Source organism: Microcaecilia unicolor, chromosome 11 (genome assembly GCF_901765095.1).
Source record: "Microcaecilia unicolor chromosome 11, aMicUni1.1, whole genome shotgun sequence".
In the NCBI taxonomy this organism is placed as follows: domain Eukaryota; kingdom Metazoa; phylum Chordata; class Amphibia; order Gymnophiona; family Siphonopidae; genus Microcaecilia; species Microcaecilia unicolor.
In genome coordinates this window covers 188,449,558-188,466,014 of record NC_044041.1, presented here as the reverse complement: position 1 = coordinate 188,466,014, position 16,457 = coordinate 188,449,558, and positions in this window count along the sequence as shown.

The window sequence follows — 16,457 nt, the reverse complement described above, 5'->3', positions numbered from 1 at the left end:
TGGCACGCAAGGGAAGAGTGGGAAGTTTTTAAAAATTGAATGAATTTGAACCAAATAATTTTTGGAGGCTGAAAGTTTATAAAGCAAACAATTGCATGGTTCATAATATAGTCATTCTCTTAAAAAATGGTCCCAGGTTGGGGCCAGTCGTATCCTCTACCCTCCATTCCAGGTACAAAGGGAAAAGAAAGTCAGTTCAAAAAGTTTCCAGTCGGCAACCTAGGTAAAGATTTGGGAGGGTATGTGGAGGGCAGTGCTCTCTCCATCCCCTCCCCTCCCCTCCCCACCGATCCTTCAGGTGTTGGTGCTCAACCAGCTCCCCTCCATTCTGCTAATATGATACCCTGACTCTTAATAGCTCCCCTCCCCCCTAAATAAAAAACTAAACAGGCAAAGTATGCTTGTGGTCCGGATTGAAAATTCCAGATCAGTGCACAGGCAAAAACCACAGGGACATAAACACTCACAACAGACAAGGAAAATATAGCATGAAATACAAAGGGACCCTTTTTCTAAGCCGTGAGACAACCAACTGCCGACATACAGCAGCACTAAAATGGGCAGTGCCACTGAATCTTGTCTCTGACTACCCAAGTTAAAAGTGGGCAGGTCGGGGCAGCACTGGGGAGGAGCCAGCCGGAACCTGCATAACCACTCCCAGCTCCTCAAAAATCCTTCCTCCTTCCCTCCCCCAGTCTGCCACATTCAGACACCTCCCCTCCACTTGTGTAGCATCTTGTGGCCAAGGTTGCCAATTGGGCGGTTTTCTTGCCCAATTGGGCGGTTTTCCGTGACCTGCTGCAGGTCGCGGTTTTTTGGGCTGGTTTTTGGTTTTTTTCGGTGGTTTTTGTGTGGTTTTTCGGGCCGTTTGGGCGGGGCCAGTGATGGAGGAGGCGGGCCCGTGACGGAGGAGGCGGGGCCTGTGACAGAAGAGGCGGGGTCGATGACGGAGGAGGCGGAGTCTATGGTGGCGGGGGAGGGGTTGATGACAGCGGAGGTGGGGGTGTGAACTTTTTGGGCGGGTTTCGGGGCTGAGTACCTGGCAACACTGCGTTGTGGCAGCTATTTTCCTATGGCAGCTGCAAGGGGCAGGAGTCCCCCATTAACCCCACTGAACCACCAGGAAAATCAGGAAAGCTGTTGTCTCAGCAAGGATGAAATCAAGAATCAAGATGTAACACTTCATATCATATATAATGAGTTTACATTGGTGGGCAGACTGGAAAGACAATACAGGTCTTTATCTGCCTCAGTCTACTATGTAAATAAATATCATTTACTGATTTTGACTGTTCCTGTGGCTGTTGCCTGGGAGGGGGAAGGGCCTCGGAGCTCACAGACTGTGTGATATGGAACACTGACATTACGGTTGACTTCTGTATTTTCAGAATCACAGACTCTCATTTCCAAACACACAGAACAAGCAAACTAATTCTTTAATCAGAACATTGTAGCATAGAGGCAAGCCAGGTGCCAATTACTGTTTACTCCACCCAAAGCGCTATGACCAGCTGTTTTCTTTATTTTCTTTATTTGTTCAATTAAATCTCATTCATTTCTTTCAACCTGAGATCTGCTTTTCTCTTTCCTGAGACACAGAAGAATTTATTCTACATAGCAGGTTTAGCAGTTTTAAAAACACTTGCAGAAATAAAATGCAAACAGATTAAATGCTGTAAAAAAAAACAACCCAAAACACAAGAAAAATGGCTTTGTTCACACAGGCTGTGGTTAGCTATTGATTTCCCTCAACATGAAAAGTTAAATTTCACTATTTACATATTGAGGACATTTGACAATAGCAGCCTACTTTTAAAGGTGTAGCATCCCCTTGAGGGCGTCTCTGGGTCTGGGATTGACCTAGTAGGAGTCACCATTGAGCAGGCTCCATTGGTCCTTGAATGCTTGTGCCTCCTCCTGAGGAAGAAGGGTGTTGGTGGGTGAGATTTCTCTTCTTTCCGGTGTGACTGTGAACCAGTGGCGTAGCCACAGGTGGGCCTGGGTGGGCCAGGGCCCACCCACTTAGGGCTCAGGCCCACCCAACAGTAGCACACGTTTAGTGGTAGCTGGTGGGGATCCCAAGCTCTGCCAGCTGAAGACTTCCCCCTGATGGTAACAAAAACACTACTCTCCACAATAGCGGCACCTGCGCATGCTCAGTTTTCAGTGCATGCCTGCTGCAGACTGCCAAGATGGAAAGAAGCGTTTTCTCACCAGCTGAGATATTTTTTGGGTGGTGGTTGAGGGGAGGGGGAGAGGACACTTGATGCCCACCCACTTCTTGCCTAGGCCCACCCAAAATCTGTTGTCTGGCTACGCCCCTGCTGTGAACAAGGCTGGCTGACAATATTTTAAAATGTATTCAACTTCCAAAAATATATACTACTACTACTATTTATCATTTCTATAGCGCTACAAGGCATACACAGTGTTCTACACCATACACAAAAAAGAAACAGTCCCTGTTCAAAGAGCTTACAATCTAGATAAGACAGGAAAAAAGGCAGAACAATTAAGGGCAAGGGAATAAAGAGGTGAGGATAAAGGACAGGGCAAGTGAGTAATGGTTAGTAGTCAAAAGCAGTGGTAAAGAGGTGGGCTTTAAGTTTGGACTTGAAAACGGCCAAAGACGGGGCTAGACGTACAGGCTCGGGAAGTCTATTCCAGGCGTGAGGTGCAGCAAAGATAAAAGGAACGGAGTCTAGAATTAGCAGTAGAGATGAAGGGGACGGATAAGGGAGATTTTTCTACAGAACAGAGTACTCGAGGGGGGGCATAGGGAGAGACGAGAGTGGAGAGGTACTGGGGAGCGGCAGAGTGAATGCACTTATAGGTCAATAAGAGAAGCTTGAACTGAATACGGAAACGGATAGGGAGCCAATGAAGTGACTTAAGGAGAGGGCTAATGTGAGCATAGCGACTTTGGCGGAAAATGAGCCGTGCAGCAGAGTTTTGGATTGATTGAAGAGGAGAGAGATGGCTAAGAGGGAGGCCGGTGAGAAGCAAGTTACAATAATCAAGACGAGAGGTGATAAGAGTGTGGATGAGGGTCCTGGTAGAGTGCTCAGAGATGAAGGGACGGATTTTGCTAATGTTATAGAGAAAGAAATGACAGGTTTTGGCAATCTGTTGAATATGAGCAGAGAAGGAGAGAGAGGAGTCAAAGATGACCCCAAGGTTATGAGCTGATGAGACAGGGAGAATGGGAGTGTTATCCACACAAATAGAGAAAGGGGGGAGAGGAAAGGTAGGTTTAGGAGGAAAGATGAGATGCTCGGTTTTGTCCATGTTAAGTTTCAGAAGACATTGAGACATCCAGGCAGCGATATCAGATAGGCAGGCTGAAACATTGGTCTGGATGCTGGTTGAGATTTCAGGGGTAGAGAGGTAAATTTGGGAGTCATCAGCATAAAGATGGTATTGAAAGCCATGGGATGATATCAGAGAGCCAAGGGAAGAAGTGTAGATGGAGAACAAGAGAGGACCGAGAACAGAACCCTGAGGTACACCGATAGGTAGAGGGATAGAAGTGGAAGAGGATCCACCAGAGCGTACACTAAAGGTACGAAACGAGAGGTAGGAGGAGAACCAGGAAAGAACAGAGCCATGGAATCCAAATGAAGACAGCGTATCAAGGAGTAGGCTGTGATCAACAGTGTCAAAAGTGGCGGATAGATCGAGAAGGATGAGGATAGAATAGAGACCTTTGGATTTGGTCAGGAACAGGTTATTGGAAACTTTTGCAAGTGCAGTTTCAATTGAATGAAGAGGGCGAAAGGCAGATTGGAGTGGATAAAGAACAGGATGAGATGAGAGAAAGTCAAGACAGCGGCGGTGAACAGCGCGTTCAAGTAACTTGGAAAGGAAGGGGAGATGGGTCGATAGTTGGAAGGACAGTTAGGGTAAGGCTTCTTCAGGAGTGGTGTGACCACAGCATATTTGAAGGCATCAGGAACAGTCGCAGTGGAAAGAGAGAGATTGAGGATATGACAGATAAAAGGGGTGAGAGTAGGAGAGATGGTGTTAAGAAGGTGGGTAGGAATGGGATCAGAGGAACAGGTAGTTCGTTTTGAGGAGGCGAGAAGAAGTGATGTTTCTTCATCAGTGTCCTCAGGAAAGGAGGAAAGGACAGAGGGGTTGAGCAACTAGGGGAACGCACAAGGGGAGGGAGAGATGGGGTGGTGTGGTAGAGAATTCAAGATTTATCTTCTGAACCTTTTCGTGGAAGAACTCAGCTATGGTCTGGGGAGATAGTGAGGGGGGAGTTGGGGGTGAAGGCACATTGAAGAGAGAGTTTAGTGTGGTGAAGAGAAGTCGAGGGTTTGAGCCAAGAGAATTAGTCAGCTGGATGTAGTAGTCTTGTTTGGCAAGCAAGAGAGCAGATTGGAAGGAAGTCAACATGAACTTGGTGTGTGAAGTCAGCAAGGGCACGAGATTTCAGCCAGAGGCATTCGGCGGAACGGGTACAGGAACCTAGGTAGCGGACTTTAGGGGTTAGCCTGGGTTGGGGTTTGGTATGTCTTATAGGGTGGGGCATGAGAGATGCAAGAGTGTCTAAGGCAGAAGATAGAATAGTATTGTAGGAAGAGACGGCATCATTGACAGATTTGGATGGTGTAGTGGTAGAAAAGAGGTTCGAGACAGTGGAGGATAGGGTAGTAGGGTCAATGGCCTAGAGATTTCTGGATAAATTGGTTAAGATTGGATGGGATTGGGCGGGAGGAAGTTTAAGTGTGAAGGTTATTAGATGGTGATCAGAGAGGGGAAGATTTGAGATAAAGGAATTGGAGGGAGAGCAGTTATAGGAAGAGATGAGATCAAGACAGTGACCATTTTGGTGGGTAGGGGAAGTGGAGCATAGTTTAAGATTGAAGGAGGATGTTAAGGTGAGGAATTGGGAGAAATAAGAATTGGAGAGATCATTGGCATGAATGTTAAAGTCGCCAAGGATGAGGGAGGGGGAGGAAGGATCATGAAAGAAGGAAAGCCAGGCGTCAAAGTCGATGAGAAAGGATGAAAGGGATTCATCAGGGGGACGATAAATAACAGCTATTCAAAGAGGAGTGAATAGGCGGACAGAGTGGACTTCAAAGGAAGAAAAACAGAGAGACTGAGGTGGCAGAAGAGATTGAAATCTGGAAGAGGGCGAGAGTAATAGACCAACACCACCACTGCGGCCAATAGGGCGAGGAGTATGGGAGAAGAGATAACCACCATGGCAAAGGGCTGCAACTGAAGCAGAAGGAAGTTATATAGGAAGTTATCTACATTGCATTTAAAACACCTGACGTTATCAACTGCTTGAAAAATAATCAAGCAATGGCAGAGTTCAAGCAGGCTTCGAATGTTTGGGGTTCTTTTACTAAGGTGCGCTGAATATTGGCCTGTGGTAGTGTAGGAGCGGGTTTTGGGCACGCGCAGAATAATTTTTCAGCGCACCTTACAAAAAAGGCCTTTTAAAAAATTTTGCCGAAAATGGACGTGCATCAAAATGAAAAATTGCCACGCATCCATTTTGGGCGATTTAAGCTGACCAGAGTCTCTTCTGCCCACTTTAATCACTCTCTCTGACTATTGGGTCCAATTATTTTATGTCATTTTATAATTTCATACAGCTCAAAAAAAGTTAGGCAGTCATGGTAACATAACATGTCAGTGGTCACTATGATTCGTTATGTTGCTGGGTCTCGTGGTGATTTCCCATTGCCACCAATGAATGATTGACTTATGCCTACTGATAATTTCCAATTTGTAATTCTCTAATGCAGCAGGGGAGGGGGAATCTATCTTGCAGGTGTCTGGGTAACAGCTGTACTATTCCCTTCAGACGCATACTGTTTATTAAAAATGCAAGCAGCACATAATTTAATCAGAAACAAAGTTACAGGTGTCTTGCTACATGAGATCTCAGTTCAGAAATATGTCTTAGCCCCTCAGGTACCAAGGCATCAGTCCATCTTCATTTCAGTAGAATTGTCCAACAAGGGAAAAAAATGATGGAGAGCCATAAATGGACACAGAAGGCCGATATTCAAAGAGGTAAGAGCAGGAGTCTCCCCTGCCCTGCTTCCCGCCACCTAAGTGGGGATATTCAGCAGCACTTAAAAAGAGAGTGTTGCTAAATATCCCCACAGACTGCCCAAACAGAAAGTGGGCGGGTCAGGGGCGGTACATAAGTACAAAAGTACATAAGTATTGCCACACTGGGACAGACCAAAGGTCTATCAAGCCCAGCATTCTGTTTCCAACAGTGGCCAATCCAGGTCACAAATACCTGGCAAGATCCCACCCCCCCCCCCCCCAAAAAAAAATAAAGTTCAATACATTTTATGCTGCTTATCCCAGAAATAAGCAGTGGATTTTTCCCAACTCGTTTTAATAATGGTCTATGGACTTTTCCTTTAGGAAGCTGTCCAAACCTTTTTTTAAACCCCGCTAAGCTAACCACCTTTTTACCACACTCTCTTGCAATGAATTCCAAAGTTTAACTACACGTTGAGTGAAGAAACAATTTCTCCAATTCGTTTTAAATGTACTACTTTGTAGTTTCATCACATGCTGGGGTGGCACTTGGGAAGAGCCTGAGATCGTGCGGGTGCAGCACCTGCATAGCTGAGCAAGCTTATGTAGAACAGCTCAAAAACTCTTAGATATTTTATATCTTTTAACTTTCAAAAGAATATGTTGCAGGTATCCTGTATAAATAATAATCCAACTGAGAGAACTCATATCTACCGTTCAATCTGTCTCAAAGATATTCAAATGATGAGTGGTATAATAATGACTCTTGTGGATTTATTATTATTATAATATTATTATTATTATTATTATTGTATTTTATATGCACAAATGAAAATTAACTGAAAATCACTTCAGAAACAGCTGGAAACTGAATGCAACAATCATATCCTCCCAGAAATATTTCTCATGGCCACGTTGCATTCCCACAACAATAGAATCTAAAAACATCAGCCATACTTGTGTGTCACTGCTCAGGAGCTGCTGTGAGATGTACACTTAAAACCGTATGTATGTTTTTATTGCTTGTGCTTGCTGTTCTGTAATTTGTTTTGAGGAATCTTATATGGGATAAGTAGAATATAACAAAATTGGAATAAAAAGTTTTATTTTTTTTAATGAGAGAGCTCTCGCCTGGTACCAGGGGCGTAGCCAGACCTCGCAGTGGGGGGCACATTTTAGTCTGCTGCCCCACTGCCTCGCCACTCCCCCTGCCGCACCCCACAGCAGCAAATACTTTGCTGGCGGGGGTCCCCAACCCCCACCAGCCATAGCCACCTTCAGCGCCAGTCTCCAGCACCACCGCATTCGCTGTCCTGCTCTTTCTTCCTCCTGACGTCCTGTGCACGCTTCTTTAAGTGAAACTGAGCATGCTCAGTTACGCATAAAGGAAAGTGCAGGATGTCAGGAGGAAGAAAGAGCACTGGGCAGGGAACGCGGCGCGCCAGAGACCGGTGCTGAAGAAGGGTTCGGCTGGCGGGGGTGGTGGACCCCTGATAGCAAAACCAGGGGCCCGGATGAAATTTGCGGGGTGGGGGGCAGGCCCCCGTGGCCCCACCTAACTACGCCACTGCCTGGTACCTGCGGGAGAGGGGTTGGAGGGTATATTTGCAATATCACTAAGGTCACTAAAGTCTTCCCAAGGAGTACCCGGCCACTCTCAAAGTAACGCATGGGGGTTCGACTTTATCATATACATCGGTGGAGGAAGCTCACAAATTGATGTCACGAGTGGAAGAATGTGAAGGGGAAAGATCAAGGAAGACTTGAGGAGCTGATTAGTGGATTCCAAAAAACGCAGCTTTGTTGGAATGATCAAAAGGGACAGATATACTATCTACTTCATTGACAATGGGAGAACAGGAAGGGATGACGGCAAACAATAAGGACATTGAACTCTCGGTAAAATTTTCTAGGACTCGGGTGATGTAGTGGACTGGCAAGTAAGACCCCGTCACTGGGGAGCTACCGGATCAGGGGGGCAGTAGTCTGAAATGTGTTTGATGGCCAAGAAGAGGGTGTATGGTTTGAAGGAATTTGGGGAGCTGGAACATAGGGGAGGGGGTGGGTAATTGATTAAAGTTGTGTGCATGTTGGGAAGGCTGAGGGAGTAATTTAAGTCCGGGGCTGCTGGGGGGGCATTTGATGTGATTGTTCCCATGTTCCCAAAACCTCCGTTCACAGGACAAATCTCTCCTCTCATTACCCTTCTCCACCACCGCCAACTCCAGGCTCCGCTCATTCTGCCTCGCCTCACCCTATGCTTGGAACAACCTTCCCGAGCCCTTACGCCAAGCCCCCTCCCTGCCCATCTTCAAGTCTTTGCTTAAAGCCCACCTCTTCAATGCTGCATTCGGCACCCAACTCTTTCAGGAAATCCAGACTGCCCCAATTTGACTGCCCCTATCAGACTGACTGCTCACGTGTCCTTTAGATTGTAAGCTCTTTGAGCAGGGACTGTCCTTCTATGTTAAATTGTACAGCGCTGCGTAACCCTAGTAGCACTTTAGAAATGTTAAGTAGTGGTAAGTAGTAGTAGAGTTTCCCTAACTACGCCCTCTTCAAAGGACATCACACGATGTGATATTCGCCAGCGAGTCTTCTCCGGAGCAGCCCCCACACTCTGGAATGTACTCCCCGAAAGGCTTCATTTAACACAAGATTATCTCTACTTCAGGAAGCAGGTAAAAGCTTGGCTCTTCAACTAGGCCTTTAATGGGAGAAATAACTAAGGGGTCCTTTATTATGGTGCGCTGAAAAATGGCCTGCAGTAGTGTAGGCGCGGGTTTTGGGTACGCGCAGAATCATTTTTCAGTACACCTGTCAAAAAGGCCTTTTTGAAAAAATTTTGCCGAAAATGGACGTGCGGCAAAATGAAAATTGCAGCGCGTCTATCTTGGGTCTGAGGCCTTACCGCCAGTCGTTGACCTAGGGCGTGCCACATGCCACTTGGCGTGCATCCAATACGCATGGCAGAAAATAAAAATGATTTTTTTCGACACGTGGCTAAAATGAAATTACCGCAAGAGCCACGCGGTAACTCCATTTTGGGGCACGTTGGGCGTGCGTAGACGTTTATGTGGCTTAGTAAAAGGGCCACTAACTTGCTAGTCACACACATACAAGGGCGTAACACTGGGTGCACATACTGTAGCAGGATTTGTTTATCCATTCCTGCTCTAGCTGAAAATATATTCAAGACCCTTTCTGACTTTTGCATGCAACTTTCTTTAAATTAGTCCCCTCATTTTCTAACTCCTGTTACTGTCTTATCTATATGTTCCATCCTTGCTTACACCCTATGTTGTCTTTTAAAATGCTTTATCACATATTGTGTGTGTGTGTGTGTGTGGGGGGGGGGGGGTTGTTACATTTGTACCCCTCGCTTTCCCACTCATGGCAGGCTCAATGCGGCTTACATGGGGCAATGAAGGGTTAAGTGACTTGCCCAGAGGCACAAGGAGCTGCCTGTGCCTGAAGTGGGAATTGAACTCAGTTCCTCAGGACCAAAGTCCGCCACCCTAACCACTAGGCCACTCCTCCACTGTTGCTACTATTTGAGATTCTACATGGAATGCTAGCAACATTCCATGTAGAAGTCAGCCCCTGCACATCACCAATGTGGCCGCGCAGGCTTCTGCTTCTGTGAGTCTGACGTCCTGCACATACATGCAGGACGTCAGACTCGTAGAAACAGAAGCCTGCGCAGCCTTCTACATGGAATGTTGCTAGTGGAATAGCAACATTCCATGTACTAGCAACATTCCTTGTAGAATCTCCAATAGTAGCAACATTCCATGTAGAATCTCCAATAGTATCTATTTTATTTCTGTTACATTTGTACCCTGCGCTTTCCCACTCATGGCAGGCTCAATGCGGCATACATGGGGCAATGGAGGGTTAAGTGACTTGCCCAGAGTCACAAGGAGCTGCCTGTGCCTGAAGTGGGAATCAAACTCAGTTCCTCAGGACCAAAGTCCAGCACCCTAACCACTAGGCCACTCCTCCACTGTTGCTACTATTTGAGATTCTACTTGTAATGTTGCTATTCCACTAGCGCAACATTCCATGTAGAAGTCGGCCCTTGCAGATCACCAATGTGGCCGCGCAGGCTTCTGCTTCTGTGAGTCTGATGTCCTGCATGTACGTGCAGGACGTCAGACTCACAGAAACAGAAGCCTGCGCAGCCTTCTACATGGAATGTTGCTAGTGGAATAGCAACATTCCATGTAGAATCTCCAATAGTATCTATTTTATTTTTGTTACATTTGTACCCCGCGCTTTCCCACTCATGGCAGGCTCAATGTGGCTTACATGGGGCAATGGAGGGTTAAGTGACTTGCCCAGAGTCACAAGGAGCTGCCTATGCCTGAAGTGGGAATTGAACTCAGTTCCTCAGGACCAAAGTCCACCACCCTAACCACTAGGCCACTCCTCCTCTCCGACAGTGTAATGTATCATACTATGCCATACCTTGCATTGTAATTTGAATATTTTTACTGCTGTAAATGTCTATTGCCTATGTTTGACTTATTCTTGCCGTACACCGCTTTGAGTGAATCCCTTCAAAAAGGCAGTAAAGAAATCCTAATATATAAAATAATACTGCTTCAATTATACGGAGATGCTGAACTCTCCTTCTACGCTCCCACGAAAAACTGTTTACAACATTTGAATCCATTACTGCAGCAAAGATTTCTTTCCTGTTGTTTTGCTTTTGTCATCCTTCATTAGCTTTCCGTAATGTGTGTCCAGACTCTAACAGAGATTTTCTACCTGGTTCTATATACACTTCTCCAAACCAAAATCTGCAGTGGCTCTGTGGAAGCATGTGTCAGATTCCTGGATTGGCTGTTCTCTGATTCGGATTTTTCTAAGATCCATTAGGGTGAAAAAAAATACCATATCTTGGGGAAATCCACATATTTCCAGGGCTTTTTTTGAGGAGGTACTTGGGGTTACTGAGTACCAGCACCTTTTCCATTGTCTGCTAAAATTGACCCATGGTCCCCAAGTTTTAATGAAAGAGCTCAGGCTCTACACACCAATTCTGTCTTGTCATATATTCTGTGACTGGTTGCAGGGGGCCTGGTTATTGTGAGGTGAGTCCCTCAGTGATAACCCCACCCTTGAAGGGGTGCCCAGCATTTGAGTACAGGCACTTTCACTAAAAGAAACACACTGCATATTTCCATCAAACTCGAAGTAAGCTGAACAAATTCACAGTACGTTGTTAGCTGGCTGGCAGCTGGAAATTAATTTGTAGCCCCCTCACCCTTCCTGAAAAATCCTATGCTCATCTTTTGAAAAATCTGAGCAAAGTGATCTGAAAGAGGAAAGTGAAAAAAAAATAGTATTTATCTGCTCCTCCCCTTTAATTTACCAGGAAATGATTCCCTGCAGATTAATTCATTCTCATAGACTACTTTAAGTCTGCTGGGAAATGAATCCTTCAGGTAATTTGCATTACCAGAACAAACAATTTGCATCGCTTTAGCCGACACAGGGCGTTTGGTTTTCTCATTAGTCACGGCATGACTAAATTACAATGGATCACCACCGACTGGGCAAACAAACTTTAAAGTATGCCTTTCTCCGTTATGGTAGTCTTGCCCCTAGGAGTTCAAAGTTAGAATGTGCTGATCCATAGCAGTGTGTCTCGTACCCAGCCAGTCAGGTTTTCAGGATGAACACAATGAAATTACATGAGATATCTTTGTATGCATTGCAGATCCTTGGTATTCAAATATCTCTCATGCATATTTATCGTGGTCATCCTGAAAACCAGACTGGCTGGGTAGGCCCTCCCGCGGGAGGTGGTGGAAATGAAAACGGTAATGGAATTCAAACATGCGTAGGATAAACACAAAGGAATCCTGTTTAGAAGGAAAGGTTCTGCGGAATCTTAGTGGAGATTGGGTGGCGACGCTGGAAATTGGGAAACAAAATGGAAGCTGGCCAGACTTCTACAGTCTATGCCCTGATCGTGACTGAATAGATAGGGATGGGCTGGAGTGTAAATTTTAAGGGGCTTCGACGTTAGCTTCAGAACTTAGTACAACAAGAGTGCTGGGTAGACTTCTACGGTCTGTGCCCTGAGAATGACAAGGACAAATGAAACTCGGGTACATATATGAAGTATCACATACCATGTAAAATGAGTTTATCTTGTTGGGCAGACTGGATGGACCGTACAGGTCTTTATCTGCCGTCATTTACTATGTTACTCTTTGGGGTTCTACATGGAATGTTGCTACTAATTGGGATTCCAGAATCTTGTAACTCTTTAGGATTCCAGAATCTTCAGAACTTAGTACAAGAAGAGTGCTGGGCAGACTTCTACGCTCTGTGCCCTGAGAATGGCAGGGACAAATCAAACTCGGGTATACATATAAAGTATGTAAAATAAGTTTATCATGTTGGGCAGACTGGATGGACCGTACAGGTCCTTAACCCAATTCTTGGGACACACCAGTACCTGGATACCAGCTGGCACTGAACGAGACATCTGGTTTCAGCACTGACCCAGAAGTGTCATCAGTTGGTGTCAACATTAAGGGCCCCTTTTACTGAACTAGTGTAAAGGGGGGCCTGAGGTGGCATCAATGCATGGATTTGCCGCTTACTGAGGCCCCCTTTTAATGCAGTGGGTAAAAAAAGGAAATGGCCCTGTGCTATTCACAAATATTGGTGCGTGACCATTTCCGGGAGGAAGCCTTCCTGCCACTTATTTAGGTGTCGGTAAAGGTTCCCACACTAACCTGGTGGTAACCGGGCAGTGCAAGGCGCTACCCGATTACCACTGGTAAGTCCCGGTGCTACAAAAATATACAGTGATACCTCGGTTTTCGTTGCTAATCCGGCCGAAAACAATTGGCGAAATCCGAAACCGATGAAAAGCGAGGCAATTATTTCCATATGAATCAATGTAAATCCAATTAATTCGTTCTAGACACTCCAAAATACATACCAAAAACACATTTTATAGAGAATAAATATAGTCCCATTATGGCACTAAAGGGAAAGGGTTAAGTTATTAGCAAGGGAAACACTTAACAGGGACAATGAGATTTGAGCACATGTGATTTTATCTTAAGTGCGTTGCGTTAGACGCGCGGGGTGATGCTCACACAACGAGAAACGCCGCCACAATGAGCAGGAGAACGCGTGGGTCACTCTTCGTTTTCGCAAAATTAGCAGCGAGGTCATGTGGGCACGCCGACGAAATCCGAGGCAACCGACGAAATCTGAGACAAATTTTTTGCGGAAAAAAATCAACGAAAACCGAAACCAACGATAACTGAAGTCAACGAAAACCGAGGTATTACTGTAATTTTTTTTGTCATGCCAGAAATGATGCGCGCTGGGGTGGGAACTACCGCCGGCCTCCCGTCCTGATTTGGTGCATGACAAAGCAGCGATAGCTCTGTCGCTCCTTTGCAAAAAGGACCCCTAAGAATGCTAATGAAATAAATGAAGGGAGCCTTTTTGCTGTCCTAACTTTATCTAGATGGTTATAGGGTTAGCGGTTTGAATTTTGCCGCTAACCAGATAACTTCCAGCTGTACCTAGGGACCACCCTGGCACCGTGGTGATAGTGCCATGGTGATCAGAGGACATAGCGGCACTATCTGGTTAGTTCGCGAATATTGCAAGAGCAATATTTGCCCTCGCGGAAAGAGGAAATGACGTCAGAAGGCGAGACTCTGAGGGAACGAACTCACGAAGGGAAGGCTTGATGGGCAGGGCTTTCAATGACGCGGCCACTTTGACGGAGGTAAAAAAAGATTTAAACCCCGGGGGATGTTGGGTGGGTGGGCCTGGAGGGAAAGTGGCTGGGCCTGGGCCCGTCCAGGCCCACCCGTGGCTACGCCCCTGATCAGGTGTCTTTCACCATCAGATATTTCAATCCTTATATCTTTCACCATCAGATATGTTAAATCTTGTGTTCGTCTTTCAATTAGATTTTTAATTGAAGCGTCTTCTTTTGTATTTTTTATTTTTTAGTCGTCTTCGTTGTTTTGCTTTGTTGTATATTTTTTTTGCGAAGACTTCTTTCTTCTGTTTTTGTTTTATTATTAAAGGACAATCTCATTTATTTCCAACTCAAAAAAACACTAGATTGACCCCTGAGGCAGGTGCATTTGTATGCCGAAACATGGCCCGTGTTGGGTCCATCTCATTAAAGATTTACCATTGTTCCAATTCTGGTAGCCCTTTTGGGCTTTTTTTTTTTTTTTTTGCTGTTCACAGAAGCAAAGAACATTCTTGGAAACTTCATGGGAAGTCACACAAAATGAAAACTTCCCAGCTGCACATCCCCAGAGGAACTGCTTTCTGTTACCCCAATAGTGAGCAAGTCACAACACGTTAAATCTAATGCGGAAATAAGTCAAAACCAGGCAAATTCTTGAAGGATATTTTTTTTTCCAAAATGACTTTTCTCCATAGGAAGACTTTAATCTCACTGACAGATCAAAAGAGTAAATCAAGCCATAAGCACCTTCCATTTGAGCCACTTCATTAAGTGGAAATAAAAGCACGGACATATTATGCTGAATTAGGTAACAGAGAGACCATGGAATGGAGATCAGAGCAATTCCCGTTTGTGCTGATGGATGTATGGGACTTTCCAAGCTGCTGTGTTTCCTAATTACTTATTTTTTCACATGGCCAGTGAAAAAGGTCTTCCAGACCATCCCAGAGCTGACTGAATATGGTTTTTCAGTATGTTTGCTGAAGATCTGCAGATTTTTCTGGCGCTGTCAAATGCATGGGAAATATAGAGGGGCATTTTCGAATGGGGACGACCATCTCTAAGGGCGCCCAACTCTAAGGACAGTGCTGCAAAGGGGCGGGGCAACGCGTATTATTGAAACAAGATGGACGACCATCTTTCGTTTCGATAATACGGTCGGGGATGCCCAAATCTTGGCATTTAGGTCGACCTTAGAGATAGTCGTCCTCAGTTTTCAGCGATAATGGAAACCGAAGACGTCTATCTCAAAAACGTCCAAATCCAAGTCCTTTGGTCGTGGGAGGAGCCAGCATTTGTAGTGCACTGGTCCCCATCACATGCCAGGACACCAACCGAGAACCCTAGGGGGCACTGCAGTGGACTTCAGAAATTGCTCCCAGGTGCATAGCTCCCTTACCTTGGGTGCTGAGCCCCCCAACCCCCCCCCCCCCCACCAGGACCGCCTGCCTGAAGTACTCTGCACCCACTACAACTGCTCCAGGGACCTGTATACTGCTGCGATGGACCTGAGTATGGCATTTGAGGCTTGCATAGAGGCCGGCAAAAAAGTATTTTTAAACTTGTTTTTTATGGTGGGAGGGGGTTAGTGACCAGTGGGTCATCCCTGATTCCGTCCGGTGGTCATCTGGATAGTTCGGACACCTTTTTGAGGCTTGGTCGTGAAAAAAAAATGGACCAAGTAAAGTCGGCCAAGTGCTCATCAGGGACGCCCTTCTTTTTTCTATTATCAGCCGAGGACGACCATCTCCTCATCATGCCCCAGCCCCGCCTTCGCTACACTGCCGACACTTTGGTCGTCCCCGCGATGGAAAGCAGTAGAGGGTATCAAAAAAATTGGTTTTCGATTATGCCAATTTGGACGACCTTGCGAGAAGGAAGCCCATCTCCCGATTTGTGTCGAAAGATGGGCGTCCTTCTCTTTCAAAAATAAGCGTGATAGGGGTCCTTTTATAAGCTGCAGTAAAAAGTGGCCTACGATAGTGTAGGCGTGTGTATTGGGTGCACACCAGGCCAGTTTTTACCGTGTCTGCAAAAAAGGGCTCTCTTTAATGGGACGGGAAAAGGGCATGTGGCAAAACTGAAACTGGCATGTATCCAAAAACCAGCCTGAGCCCTTAATGCCACCCATTGACTTAGCAGTGAGGGCTCATGCGTTACCCGTGCGGTAACCGTCCAGCGCACGCCAACTGCCGATTACCACCGGGAATGCCCCTGTGGTAGAAAATAGAAAATGATTTCCTACAGTGTGTTTTCGGCACATGCCAAACTCAGAAATACCGCCAGGTACACGAGCTAGCCCGGTGGTAATACCGATTTGACACGTGCTGCACATGCCTAGGGCCTTGCGTGCCTTTGTAAAAGGGTCCCTCAGGCTGTAAATAGATGCACACTGATTTTCATTTTGCCGCATATCCATTTCCCGGTTCAAAAACCCCCCACCTTGTTTCCAGATGCGCTGGAGAAATGGTCCAGCGTGCGTCCAATACACGCTCCCACACTACCACAGGCCACTTTTTGGCGCGCCTTTATAAAAGAGCCCCATAGGTAGCAGAATGGGATGGGCCACTGGGGTCAGGGACTGACCAATATTTTGTCTAACACAGCATCAGCAAGCAGTGAACTTTGGGGCAGGGCCGGAGATTGAGTAGTTTCGCTCCTCCAAACAAAAAAACGGTGCTTT